General features: G+C 44.8%; 1 non-coding gene across 1 annotated transcript; it reads right to left on the bottom strand.

Annotated features, from left to right (window-relative positions):
- Positions 1–364: 364 nt before the first annotated feature.
- TRNAC-ACA lies at positions 365–436 on the bottom strand. The gene has a single exon. It is a non-coding gene; the product is annotated as a tRNA-Cys (tRNA).
- Positions 437–840: the final 404 nt, after the last annotated feature.

Below are 840 nucleotides of genomic sequence, written 5' to 3'. Positions count from 1 at the left end.
CATTTCAAGCATCCCCGTATAGTGGAGCTCCTGAACATAATGGAGAATAGTATCAGAGGGGTAGCCGTGTTAGTCTGGATCTGTAAAAGCAGCAAAGAATCCTGTGGCGCCTTATAGACTATCAGACATTTTGGAGCATGAGCTTTCGTGGGTGAATCCCCACTTCGTCGGATGCAAGTAGTAATCCTGGAAATTTCCACTACTTGCATCTGACGAAGTGGGTATTCACCCACGAAAGCTCATGCTCCAAAACGTCTGTTAGTCTATAAGGTGCCACAGGATTCTTTGCTATAATGGAGAATGGAAATCAAAATGTTTTCCCTTTTTTCAAAAATAAAAATAAAAGAATAAGAAGAGGCTTATTAGAGAGAACTTGGATTTGAAGCAAGGACCACTTGATCTGTAGTCAAACACTCTACCACTGAGCTATACCCCCATGAGAGCAGATGCTTTCCCCATTGTAGCTGAAGCACATCAGTGATTCCAATAGCAGGGGCAGGTTCTCTCTGGGGCACAGAGATTTTTCGGGGAGTTGGTGGCTCCTTTCTTTCCTCACCCTGGAGTAAATGCAGCTTTTTATTCCATGGTACATGTTTTATGGACTAACAACAGCAGCTTGAAGAAAGAGGAGAGTGAATATCTCACTCTCAGGGCTGAAGATGGCCACGTCCCCTCTGTCTGGCCGTTGCCATTGCAGGAGAGAAGGTTTCAATGGAGTTGAATGCCCTGGCTCAGACTAGAGACACAGAAAGGTTTTGCTGTTCATTGAACAGCAAAAGAAATTGTGTCTGTATGTGAAACTGAGGAGGGACATGAAATGCCCACAGGGTGGTGCAATGC

This window comes from Mauremys mutica, unplaced genomic scaffold (assembly GCF_020497125.1).
Source record: "Mauremys mutica isolate MM-2020 ecotype Southern unplaced genomic scaffold, ASM2049712v1 Super-Scaffold_100036, whole genome shotgun sequence".
Taxonomy (NCBI): Eukaryota; Metazoa; Chordata; order Testudines; family Geoemydidae; genus Mauremys; species Mauremys mutica.
This window is presented reverse-complemented; position numbering and strand designations above follow the sequence as displayed.